Source organism: Pristiophorus japonicus, chromosome 10 (assembly GCF_044704955.1).
Source record: "Pristiophorus japonicus isolate sPriJap1 chromosome 10, sPriJap1.hap1, whole genome shotgun sequence".
NCBI classification, from domain to species: Eukaryota; Metazoa; Chordata; class Chondrichthyes; family Pristiophoridae; genus Pristiophorus; species Pristiophorus japonicus.
This window is the reverse complement of record NC_091986.1, coordinates 37,287,278-37,300,475: the sequence shown is the minus strand read 5'-3', so window position 1 is coordinate 37,300,475 and position 13,198 is coordinate 37,287,278.

Genomic DNA, 13,198 nt, shown 5'->3' with positions numbered 1-13,198 from the left:
GGTTTTGGGGGGCGCCCAAGAACGCGCCTTCAATAACGCACGCAACCTTCTATGTTCCAAGAGTGTTTTAGCCTTTTTTGACCCAGGTAAAAAGCTAGTTCTTACATGTGATGCGTCAGCGTACGGGGTCGGGTGCGTTTTACAGCATATCAATAATGCGGGTAAATTGCAACCCATTGCTTATGCCTCCAGGTCACTTTTGCGGGCGGAGCGCGGGTATGGTATCATTGAAAAGGAGGCGCTCGCGTGCGTGTACGGTGTCAAAAAGATGCACCAATACCTTTTCGGGGCCAAATTCGCATTAGAAACCGACCACAAACCCCTCACGTCCCTGCTATCCGAGTGCAAGGCAATAAACGCCAATGCCTCGGCGCGCATTCAGCGGTGGGCACTCATGCTGGTGTCTTACGACTGCACAATAAGGCACAGACAACTGTGCCGACGCGCTCAGCAGGCTACCCCTGGCAACCACGGAAGGGTCCGACGAACAGGACTGTGAGATGGTCATGGCAATCAATGCCTTTGAATCGCCCATGATGGTTCGCCAAATCAGAGCCTGGACGACCAGCGACCCCACGTTATCCTGAGTCAAAAGATGTGTTTTAACTGGTGACTGGGCAGAGGCTCACGATGCCTGCCCCGAGGAGATCAAACCTTTCAATAGGCGCATGCATGAATTATCACTACAGGCAGACTGCCTGATGTGGGCAGCCGAGTAGTTATGCCCTTGCGAGGCAGAAAGGCATTTGTCCGGGAGCTCCACCGCGAGCACCCGGGGATCGTCCTTATGAAGGCCATAGCCAGATCCCACATCTGGTGGCCTGGCATTGACGCGGACTTGGAGCTCTGCGTCCGTTGGTGCACCATTTGTGCCCAACTCAGTAATGCCCCCAGGGAGGCCCCTCTAAGCCCCTGGGCCTGGCCCACCAAACTGTGATCGCGGATGCATGTCGACTATGCGGGCCCATTCATGGACAAAATGTTCCTCATAGTCGTCGATGCATTTTCAAAGTGGATCGAGTGCACCATTTTAAACTCGAGCACCACCTCCACCATTGTGGCGAGCCTTAGAACCATGTTTGCAATGCAGGGAATTCCTGACATATTGGTCAGTGATAATAGTCCGTGCTTCACCAGCGCAGAATTTCAAGATTTTATAGTTGACCACGGTATAAATCACGTTAAGACGGCACCGTTCAAGCCGGCCTCCAATGGCCAGGCGGAGCGAGCAGTGCAAATCATTAAACAAGGCATGCTTAAAATACCACGCTGCAGAGCCGCCTGTCACGACTGCTGCTGGCATACAGATCTCGTCCACATTCGTTGACTGGGGAACCCCACGCAACTATTGATGAAACGGACCTTAAAGACTAGGCTCTCGTTAATCCTCACAGACATGCATGAAATTGTTGAGGCAAAGCTCCGGAAGGTAACTGAGTACCACAACTGAAATTCGAGGGGGAGGTGGAACTGGTTAGGGGACAAAGTGTTTCAGCTAAACTATGGCAGGGGTCCCAAATGGCTTGCAGGGACAGTAACAGGCAAGGAAGGAAGCAGGCTACTGGTTATACAAATGGACAATGGCCAAACCTGCCAAAGACATGTCGACTAAGTCAAAAGTAGATTCCCCAACAACAGTGAAGAACCAGAGGCAGACTACAATGCAGAACTCACACCACACCTGGTGGACAGACAGGGGGAACAATCTGAGGAAAGGGCTATCTCAACAGACAGCCCAGGCGAGATATCAGCAATCATACTGAACGAAACAGACAGTCCAGACAAGATACCAGCAATCACACCAAAAGAGAAACAGGCACCAAGGCAAACAACTGAACCACAACTAAGACGCTCCACGCGAGAGCGTAGACCACTTGAGAGACTGAATCTATAAAGACAATAAGACCTTGGGGGAGGGTGATGTCATGTATCTCACACGACTGTATATAACTGTATCTTACCATGCTATACATGACTGTAACTAGATATGACCTGTAACCACAAGCATACTTTACCACCAGGGGTGCACTTGCAGGTATATAAAGGCAGGTCTCAGGCAAGTTGGCACTGGAGAGCTGTGAAATAACCGTGCAAGTCCAGAGTGACTTTGACTTCAGCATATGCCTCGTATAAGTCTGTACTGCAGGGTCAGGACTTTACAGTTTGCATACTGTAGTTCGATGACAGAGGATGGGATGACCTTGGATCTGGCGGCAGAGGTTGAACAGATTTCTGTTTGTCCTGTAATTCAGCTCCACTCCAGCGGGGAGCTTATCGAGGGTGAGATGGAACATTGCAGCAAGGAAGATCAAGAAGAGCGTTGGTGCGATGACACAGACTTGCTTGACCCTGGTCCGAATGTGGAATGGGTCTGGTGGATCCATTGGTCAAGATCACGGCTTGCATGTCATCGTGGAGCAAGCGCAGAATGCTGAAAAAATTTTGAGGGCAGCCAAATCTGAGGAGGACGCTCCATAATCCCTCATGGTTGATAGTGTCGAAGGCTTTTGTGAGGTCGAAGAAGGGGTTGGTGCTGTTTCCTGCATTTCTCATGTGTCTGCCACGTGGTGAAGATCATGTCCATTGTGTCCCTTAGTGGGCGGAATCTGCATAGCATCTCTGGGAGGAGTTTTTCAGCCACAGGAACAAGACGATTCAGGAGGATTCTTGAGATGACTTTCCCAGTGGTCAACAGCAGGGAGATTTATCTGTAGTTATCGCAGTCAGACTTGTCACCTTTCTTTAAAAAGCCCCTATCTAAAAAAGTAGGCAGACAAAAAGCATGAAACTATAGACCTGTTAGCCTAACATCTGTGGTTTGGAACATTTTGGAGTCCATTATTAAAGAAGCAGTAGCAGGACATTTGGAAAAGCAAAATTTGGTCAGGCAGAGTCAGCAAGGATTTATGAAGGGGAAGTCATGTTTGACAAATTTGCTGGAATTCTTTGAGGATGTAACGAACATGGTGGATAAAGGGGAACCAGTGGATGTGGTGTTTTTGGACTTCCAGAAGGCATTTGACAAGGTGCCACATAAAAGGTTACTGCACAAGATAAAAGTTCACAGGGTTGGGGGTAATATATTAGCATGGATAGAGAATTGGACTATGAACAGAAAACAGAGAGTCGGGATAAATTCATTCTCGGGTTGGCAATCAGTAACTAATGGGGTGTATCAGGGATCAGTGATCAGTGCTGGGACCCAAACTATTTACAATCTATATTAACGACTTGAAAGAAGGGACTGAGTGTAACATAGCCAAGTTTGCTGACGATACAAAGATGGGAGGAAAAGCAATGTGTGAGGACGCAAAAAATCTGCAAAAGGACATAGACAGGCTAAGTGAATGGGCAAAAATTTGGCAGATGGAATATAATGTTGGAAAGTGTGAGGTCATGCACTTTGGCAGAAAAAAATCAAAGAGGAAGTTATTATTTAAATGAAGAAAGATTGCAAAGTTCTGCAGAACAGCGGGACCTGGGGGTACTTGTGCATGAAACACAAAAAGTTAGCATGCAGGTGCAGCAAGTGATCAGGAAGGCAAATGGAATCTTGGCTTTTATTGCAAAGGGGATGGAATATAAAAGCAGGGAGTCTTGCTACAGTTATACAGGGTATTGGTGAGGCCACACCTGGAATACTGCGTGCAGTTTTGGTTTCCATATTTACGAAAGGATATACTTGCTTTGGAGGCAGTTCAGAGAAGGTTCACTAGGTTGATTCCGGAGATGAGTGGGTTGACTTATGAGGAAAGGTTGACTACTCATTGGAATTCAGAAGAATGAGAGGTGATCTTATCGAAACGTATAAGATTATGAGGGGGCTTGACAAGGTGGATGCAGAGTGGATGTTTCCACTGATAGGGGAGATTGGAACTAGAAGGCATAATCTTAGAATAAGGGGCCGCCCATTTAAAACTGAGATGAGGAGAAATTTCTTCTCTCAGCGGGTTGTAAATCTGTGGAATTCATTGCCTCAGAGAGCTGTGGAAGCTGGGACATTGAATAAATTTAAGACAGAAATAGACAGTTTCTTAAACGATAAGGGAATAAGGGGTTATGGGGAGCGGGCAGGGAAGTGGAGCTGAGTCCACTTCGGATCAGCCATGATCGTATTAAATGGCGGAGCAGGCTTGAGGGGCTGTCCAGCCTACTCCTGCTCCTATTTCTTATGTTCTTATGTTCTTGAAGATGGTCATGATTACTGCGTCGGAAATGACACTGACATCAGGGGAGGTGTAATCGGCAGAGTGGGGGTAGGGAAAGTCAACTCCAATGGCACCCTCCTCCTGTCGAAATGCTTAGAACACGGCCTCGTCATAATTAATACCGTGTTCTGTCAGAAGGACAAATATAAAGCTCCATGGCAACACCCTCGCTCCAAGCTGTGGCATCTGCTAGACTATATCATCGTCCGAGCAAGGGACCACAAAGACGTGCGCATCAGCAGATATGAGAGATGAGATAATGGATCCGCACCAGTAGTGCTTCTCCACCATGACAGGAGCTGACGACTGCTGAACGGACCACCACCTAATTCACTCTGTCATTACTATCAACATTGCCCCAAATCAGCAACAACAACAGAAACAATGCCGCAGGAAAATCAACGCCGATGCACTCAAAGATCCTGCTATAAAAGCCCTATTCAGCCAGCGCCTCACTACCAACCTGACGATTCCCAGTGACCCAGAGACACAGAGTGTCCACAACGCTTGGTCTGCCCTCAGGCTTCCATAATCAGTACCTGCGAAGAGACGCTCGGTCACTCGATCAGGAAACACCAAGACTGGTTGGACGAGAACGACCAGGAGATCCAGAAACGAATATGTCGCAAGCGCAAGGCATTCTTGGACTGGAAGCAGCAACACAACTCGAGGGCAAGAAAGCAGCTCTGCAGATGTCTGAAGGCCGAGATCCAACATAAAACCTGTGACCTAAAGAACAGACGGTGGGTAAGAAAGCTCAAGAAATCCAGCAGCTAGCCGACAACCACGACATGTGAGAATTCTTCAGCGCAATCAAGACAATCTACGGCCCAAGCACCCAAGGCCCTACCCCACTACTGGCCAAGAACGGAGAGTTGCTCATCAAGGAGAGAGAGGCAGTCAGTGCCTGCTTGAAGGAACACTTCGAGGCTCTCCTCAACCGAGGCTCTGTTTTCTACGTGAGTGTCCTCGACTCCATCCCACAGCATCCCACCCGCCACCATCTCAGCACAACCCCAGCCCAGCACGAGGTTAAAAAGGCCATCCGACAACTGAAGAACAACAAGTCATCAGGAGCAGATGGAATCCCCGCCGAAGCACTAAAATATGGTGGAGAAGCACTACTAGTGCGGATCCATTACCTCATCTCTCTTATCTGGAAGGAGAAGATCATGCCAGGAGATCTCAGAGATGCTGGGGGAGGATGACTGTGTGAGGAGCTAGATTAACAGCAGTAATTGGACAGTCAGTAACACAGGGTGCTGGGGGATGTGTTACTGAGTGAATGCGAGGGAGCTGGATTAACATCAGTCATCAAAGGCGGTCCCTCGAATGAGGATGGCTTGCTTCCACGAGTTCGCAGGTGTTTCAATGAAGGACCCGATGTTCCAGTCCTGAACTCCAATTGAGGGGATGGAAGATGCCTGTGTGTGAATGTTTTTAATGTGTGGTGACCATTGCATACCAGCCACCACACAGGCTTGAGAGAGCTAGGTCTTGGTTCAGTGGCAAGGATTAACCAGGACGACTGGAGATCTGCTCTGCTGTACAGACCTAGCACGCACACATATCGCAATGTTAGTCAGTAACACAGGGTGCTGGGAGAGGGGTTGCTCAGTGACAATGTGAGGGAACTGGATTAACATCAGTAGAGATACAGTCAGTAATACAGGGTGCTGGGTAAGGGGTTATGCAGTGACTGTGTGAGGGAGTTGGATTAACATCAGTAGAGATACAGTCAGTAATACAGGGCGCTGGGATGGGGTTTGGTAAAAATAAAAGTAATTTGTTTTGTACAATTCCAATGCCATACAGTTGCCAAAAAATGGTTTTCTTTCACAAATATGTAAATATTAACAAACCCAAACTATTGAAAAGAATGACTAAAGTAAGAGCAATTAAAAGTAAAAACAGCATGAAGTGAAACAAGTGATACTGCCGAGAACACGAATCAGCAGAAAGCACAAATGCGCTAATATTTAGCAAATATCTAGCGAATGATCATCTAGAAAAATCACTCACTTAAATTAAATCCCCTCTTTCTCTAATGCATTTTGGGAAAATAAACACTGAAATTGACTGCTAAGTTTCCTACATTGCAAATGAGACCAATTCTGAAGTACTTCATTGCTGTGCTTTGGGAAGTTCTGAGATCATTTATGGAGCTATAACAATACAATTTATTTTCTTATTTGAAGAAAAATATTGATGAAGAAATGATGAGGGACTTCATTTCGGTAGAGAGACTAGAGAAACTAAGATTGTTCTCCTTCAAGCAGAGAAGGTTGAGGGGAGAGTCAATAGAGGTGTTCAAAATGTGAAGGGTTTTTGATAGAGTCGATAGGGAGAAACAGTTTCCATTGGCAGGAGGGTCAGTAACCAAAGGACACAGATTTAAAGTAATTGGCAGATGAACCAGAGGGGAGATGAAGAGATTTTTTTTAATGCAGCGAGTTGTTATGATCTGGAACGCACTGCCGGAAAGGGCAGTGGAAGCAGATTCAATAGTAACTTTCAAAAGGGAATTGGTAAAATATTTGAAGGGGAATGGGCTATGGGGAAAGAGCAAGGGAATGGGATGAATTGTATAGCTCTTTCAATAAGCCACTACAGGCACGATGGGCCAAATGGCCTCCTTCTGTGCTGTGTGATTCTAAGAAATGTTCCACTCATTATGTTCCATAATTCTGAAGATTAGGATAGAATCATAGAAATTACTGCACAGGAGGGTTCTTCAGCCATTGCACCATTGCCAATGCTAGCTCCCAGAATCCTTTTTACATTCTTCTCAAATACTTTCCAATTAAAATGCAGAGTGCCTATTGACACAAATGTGTCAGCCAATGGGTCACACTGTTAGCCAATGAGTTGGAGGTGGGGCGGGACTTACGGCAGGACTCAAAGCAAACAATCTATTTCAGAGTAGAGTCTATTTAAACAGCGCACTACCCCAAACAGTCTACAGAGTCTATTTAAAAAGAGTCCAGAACCAGGGGTCTAAGGATAAGGGGTAAGCCATTTAAGACCGAGATGAGGAGAAACTTCTTGGGAGAGTGGTGAACCTGTGGAATTCTCTACCACAGAAAGTAGTTGAGACCAATTCACTAAATATATTCAAAAGAGAGTTAGATGAAGTCCTTACTACTCAGGGGATCAAGGGGTATGGCGAGAAAGCAGGAAGGAGGTACTGAAGTTTCATGTTCAGCCATGAACTCATTGAATGGTGGTGCAGGCTAGAAGGGCTGAATGACATTACAAGGATTGCCACGAGAAATTGCTGGAAGGGCTCTATGTTTCTATGTTTCTAATCTCTACGAACTACAGCAAACAGAACTCATAAGCGAAACAACAGCAACATCTCCCGAGAAAAGCATGGAGATTTGTCCAGCAAAATGCAGTGAGTGGAGGATAGTTACATAATATAAATGATGTGCATAAAATCAATCCCAGTCACTTGCAGGAGTTTGGTCTCCAGGCATGATTGACAGGTGAATTAACCAGGCATCTCCATTCTGGCCAGAACATGTGGTGTCACTATATGCAGCCATTAAACTTAGGTGATTTGCTGGAGTTTTCTGCACCTGCACTCGCCAACCATTAAAGTGAATGGGTGGAAAATTGGAGACTGGTAGACACAAGCAGAAAACCCCACACATGGTCTCTGCCTCACTCGCACCTGAGCTAAAGCATTCCGTGTATTAATAACTGTCTGTGCAAAAGAGTGTCTTCTGATTGCTTCCTTTGTTCTTCTCGTGGCAATCCTTGTAATGTCATCATCATAGGCAGTCCCTCAAAACGAGGATGACTTGCTTCCACGCCAAAAAAGGATGCGTTCACAGGTTTTTCAATGAAGGACCCAATATTCCAGATACAAAACTACATCTTGAAGGGTGGAAGATGCCTGTCCGTGAATTTTTTTAACGTGTGGTGGCCGTTGCACACCAGCCACCACACGGGCTTGACAGAGCTAGGTCTTGGTCCAGTGGCGACGCCTGGAGACCTGCTCTGCTGCACGGGCTTAGTGCGCGCACATATCGCAGTGTGGGCTGGCCCGTGCTGCCCCTGGGACCTCGCCTCTACTGACCCTGAACTCACGCCTCTCCCGGGTCCCGGTCACATCGCTCTACGTTCTCTCGCCGCTCCTTCAGCCCGACCTTGCCGCTCCTGCTGTACCTGCCCACACTCCAATCACCAACCTGGACCTTGATGACATCATTCTTCGCTGCCGTCACCCTCCTGCACCAGCTCACGCTGCTCCGTGAAGTAGTATGCCACCACACTGCTCCCGAGGCTGCTCGCCACTCCTTTTATGGCCCCGAACGGCCACTGGTGCTCTCACGCAGGTCGGGGCCACCACGCAAGAAGGATCCACGGAAGAAGGAGGTAATGACAGCGTGACATTTAACTGTCATACTCCCCTACATGCACTCTATCTACTTTATATTAGTGTGCATTCCGTCTGTGTGTTTCACTGTAACGCAGCCCTGTTTGACCCCGGTCCGGACGTGGATTGGGTCTGTAATGGATCCGTTAAGAAGGATCATGGCCTGCATGTCGTCGTGGAGCAGGCGGAGGATGTTGACGAACTTTTGGGGGCAGCCGAAATAGAGGAGGACATTCCATAGACCCTTGCGGTTAACAGTGTCAAAGGCCTTTGTAAGGTTGAAGAAGGCCATGTATGAAGGCTGGCGCTGTTCCTTGCATTTTTCCTGGAGCTGTCACGTTGCAAAAATCATGTCCATTGTGCCTCATAGGGAACGAAATCCACACTGTGACTCTGGGAGGAGCTCCTCAGCCACAGGGAGAAGACGGTTGAGGAGGACTCGAGCGACAACTTTCCCAGTGGCTGATAGCAGGGAGATTCCTCTGTAGTTACCGCAGTTGGACTTGTCCCCTTTTTTAAAGATGGTCACGATCACTGCATCACTGGATCATTTCCCATACCTCGGGAGCCTCTTATCAACAAGAGAGCAGACATTGATGACAAGATTCAACACCGCCTCCAGTGCGCCAGTGCAACCTTCGGCCGCCTGAGGAAAAGACTGTTCGAAGACTAGGCTCTCAAATCTGCCACCAAGCTCATGGTGTACAGGGCTGTAGAAATACCAGCCCTCCTGTATGGCTCAGAGACATGGACCATGTACAATAGACACCTCAAGTCGCTGGAGAAATACCACCAACGATGTCTCCGCAAGATCCTACAAATCCCCTGGGAGGACAGACGCACCAACATTAAAGTCCTTGATCAGGCCAACATCCCCAGCATTGAAGCACTGACCACACTTGATCAGCTCCACTGGGCAGGCCACATTGTCCACATGTCAGACACGCGACTCCCAAAGCAAGTGCTCTACTCAGAACTCCTTCACGGCAAACAAGCCAAAGGTGGGCAGCAGAAACATTACAAGGACACCCTCAAAGCCTCCCTGATAAAGCGCAACATCCCCACCGACACCTGGAGTCCCTGGCTAAAGATCGCCCTAAGTGGAGGAAGTGCATCCGGGAGGGCGCTGAGCACCTCGAGTCTCATCGCCGAGAGCATGCAGAAATCAAGCACAGGCAGCGGAAAGAGCGTGCAGCAAATCTGTCCCACCCTCCCTTCCCCTCAACGACTATCTGTCCCACCTGTGACAGGGACTGTGGCTCTCATATTGGACTGTTCAGCCACCTAATGACTCATTTTAAGAGTGGAAGCAAGTCTTCCTCGATTCCAAGGGACTGCCTATGATGATTCACTGTAATATATAAATCTGAATTCAGGTCCATCAACTTCTTACACAATATTGTTTGAGGTGAAGAACCTCCATCAGCACTACTAACCATGTAATCTGGCAATCTCTGCTCTACTGTCCATGCCTATAACTGTCAGTCACCCCTCCCTACTGTCAATGCACATCTCCCATCCCATCAGCACCCATAGCTGCCAGTCAAAAAAAAACTTGTAATTTATGCACCTGTGAGAATGCCCATAATCTTGTGGAGCTGTTGCCTGCTCCTTAATTTCTGGTTGCACGTCAGTCCCACATTCCTGATATTTGGGCACCCTGTGCGGAGGGGAGCGGGTAGGTCCGAGGGCCTCCTCGTAGGACTGCTCCTGGGCACGGCCAAGGGTACCATCAGCCGGTCCAAGCAGCGGGCGGTCGAGGGGGTCATTCAGCCCGACTGCCTGCCTCTCTTCCACGCCTACATCCGGGCCAGGGTGTCCTTGGAGATGGAGCACGCGGTGTCCACCGGTACGCTCGCGGCCTTCCGCGAGAGGTGGGCGCTGGAGGGACTGGAGTGCATTGTCACCCCCGGCAACCAAATTTTAATTTGATTTTATATGTTTTAAAGTTTAATTTGTTTTAATTGCCGGGTTTTTAGTGTTCCCCTCCCCTTTTATAGGGGGCACTCGAAAAATTATGATTTTAGTGCCCAAAAAAACCCACAAAAATCACTAAAAAAAAAGGGCATGTGAAAAGTGTTTGGAGTGTCCCCCAGATCGGGGGGCACTTGATTTCATGTTTAATTTTGTTAACCCCAAAAGAGTTGTGGAGCTGTTGCATTGTGAGTACCTGAGCCAGTCACGGGATATTCACAAGACTCAATAAAACCCCAGTTAATTGAGTTCAGGTTCTCCACAATGAGGTGTGCAGTTCTGAGGCTGGTGGATGAACTGGTAGAGTTCAGTTTGATTGTTAAACATTTGCTAATAAACCAGCTATTTCTTTGCAGCAAATGTGTAGCTATGAATTCTTAAGCAACGATCCTATGAAGCAAATATACTACAATCCTGAAGCCTATGCTTCCTAATTACCAATTTGCCAAAACAGTGGAAACAATCATTCATCACTTAGCTTCTCATAACCTCCCAGGATTTTGACAATCTCAGTTACATCCCCTTTAACCTTCTCTGTTCCAGTACAAAAAAAAACAACAGGATAGAAATTGTTCATCATTGTTCTCTTTTTCTGAACAGAAAATGAGGGCAAAAAAGACCAATTTCACTGGCTATGCCCTGAAAAACATCCAATGCCATATTGGCCTTGGATGATTTTCAGGCGTCCGGGGTGACTACCTAAAGCAGGCATTAGACCCCTTACATAGCCTAATAAGGGACCTAATATACCTGTTTTCGGACCTCTATGTAAAATCGAGCCGCCCTTTGCAGAGCAGGTAGCAAGCCTCAAGATTTTTCATGTGTGGATCTAGCCTTGCAAGCGGCCACCATTATAAAGGTATGCTTATTTTTGTTTGAAATTGACGTGGAGCCAGGAGGAGCAGGAGTGGTCCTCGACTCCACAGCACTCCTGACGGCCATTACCTTCCGTGATCGGCCCTCCCTGCCCCTCCCCCATCGCACCCGCTGTCCTCCCACCTCCCTGCCACTTATCTGAGGGCTTCTGCTAGCAGTAGGTGCACGTGGGCGCAGTTTGCCCACATTGTTTGGATGAGGCCCAATTTTGGGTGGTCCTCTTGTCCAGGGCCACCTTGTTTACTCACGCGCTGCCTGCCTAGTGCCATGAAAGGTCCCAGATGCATTTTTACCCCGTTACCTTCTGAGCATTTCTTCATAACTAAAACATCACATTCCTGGCATCCTTCTAGGAACTGGCTCAGCGCAAAAAAAATACCTTAATAGTTTCATTGTTTCCTATATTTTTCTTGCTGTCTTCCTGCCTTTTAGATGAGACGTTAAACCAAGACCCCATCTGCCCTCTCAAGTGGACGTAAAATATCCCATGGCACTATTTCAAAGAAGAGCAGGAGATTTATCCTCGGTTCCCTGGTCAATATTTATCCCTCAATTAAGGTAACAAAAAAAACAGATTATCTGGTTATTATCACATTGCTGTTTGTGGGAGCTTGCTGTGCGCAACTTGACTATCGTGTTTCCCACATTACAATAGTGACTTCACTTCAAAAGTACTTCATTGGCTGTAAAGCGCTTTGTGACATCTGGTGGTCGTGAAAGGCGCTATATAAATCCAAGTCTTTCTTTTTTTCTGATCTTGCACAGAGAAATTATTAAGTGAAAGGAAAGTTATTAAGGGAATGCAGGAGAAAGAAGAGCAATATACAGAAAAATCCTAATTTTGATAAGACAGCGCATTCTGAGAGGATACTGGGGGCTAGTCCAACTGGGAATAATTGGTATTTCATAACTTTATAAGCTCATGATCCCTCATCTTCTAAATTGCAGAATTCCATGATTATCTTGCTATCTACAGTTTCTGAGACACAATGGGGTATATTGTGTGGTCAGCCCTTACCATTATTAAATCCACTGCAATTGATGTACGGTTTATAGTTCACAAGCTGTTTGGAATGAAGAAATGGCTCTGGGTATGAGTCCTTATTGGCGATAGATATAATGATGCCTTTAATGGGTTGTAAGTAATTCTGTTTTATTGCACTGAAGGTTTATGCACAATTTGAGAGAGGGAGAAAATGAAACAGTAATTTTATGATAATTATCAAATTAAGTTAAAACGAAGTATGAAAATAACAGGTCTCGACTGTGCTATTATTTACAGCTCAATTAAATAATTGTGAAACATGAATATTTAAATAGTACTCTGCTTTAATGTGTTATTGTTATGTAGCTAGGGGTACAGGGTAATTATCTTTGAATTCTATTCAACGAATTCTAGATTATTATTTTGTTTTAAAACACATTAATGTACTTAGACACAGTACTGTGTTCATATTGACTCAAGTACAATATCTTGAATGTTAATCAAGGTTCGGAGGGATAGATGGGGTCAAGGTCTTAAAAGTTGTGCCCAAATGAAACAAGGCAAAGCCATTTATCAAAAGCTGGGCTCAGCCTTTGAGGAAAGTGTAGAAATCAGTTCACCAATAAACTCACCTCGCTGTCTGACTGTCTGACTGTCATGCTTGATCAGTTTTATCATTATACTGATCCTAACCTGCTGTAAAATAATTGATCTGGACAGCATTTCGAGATATACATTTTGGTTCCTCATTAACTGGAGAAAATGAAGTTG